A 480-nucleotide genomic window follows, 5' to 3' on the forward strand; every position below is an offset into this window, starting at 1 on the left:
TTCATAGCTAGTTGGAGCTTTTTATGGTGTTATGGCTGTTTTGCACATGTAGCTGTTCTCAAGGTAATTGCACAGTTAGCCAGTTAATTGCGCGATACCTGTAATGTGTAGAGGGGCCCTTGGTGGACTGTGGAGCTGTCCCCTTTTATTCAGTAGTTTAGGCATTAGAGTACGTGCTTAGGATTTGGTAAACCCAGGATCCCATCTGTCAGGGAATTTAGAGCCACATCTACAACCTCTGAGAAAGTACCCTAATAATCAAGCTACACATAATTCTGGGGTGGAGAATGCTCAGTTTCTCCTGTTGTTTTTTTAACACTTTAACTAATTTAATATTAACTGAATTCAGATGTTCCACTTCTCAGGGGAGTGTTTCAACCTTCAGGCTTTTTCCTGGTATCAGTGGTTTTTGAGTTATTTTATACTAAATAGATCAGTGTCAAGAGAAAGAATGAGGCCATCCCCCCCAGACCTACCTGA

At 41.2% G+C, this 480-nt stretch overlaps 1 protein-coding gene across 1 annotated transcript in view; it reads left to right on the forward strand.

The window, feature by feature from the left end:
* Positions 1 to 480, forward strand: part of DLG5 (discs large MAGUK scaffold protein 5) — a 271,602-nt gene that overhangs the window by 228,002 nt on the left and 43,120 nt on the right. The window lies entirely within an intron of this gene.

The sequence above is a fragment of the Gavialis gangeticus genome, unplaced genomic scaffold (genome assembly GCF_001723915.1).
Source record: "Gavialis gangeticus isolate Ggan-Ray unplaced genomic scaffold, GavGan_comp1, whole genome shotgun sequence".
Lineage (NCBI taxonomy): Eukaryota > Metazoa > Chordata > Crocodylia > Gavialidae > Gavialis > Gavialis gangeticus.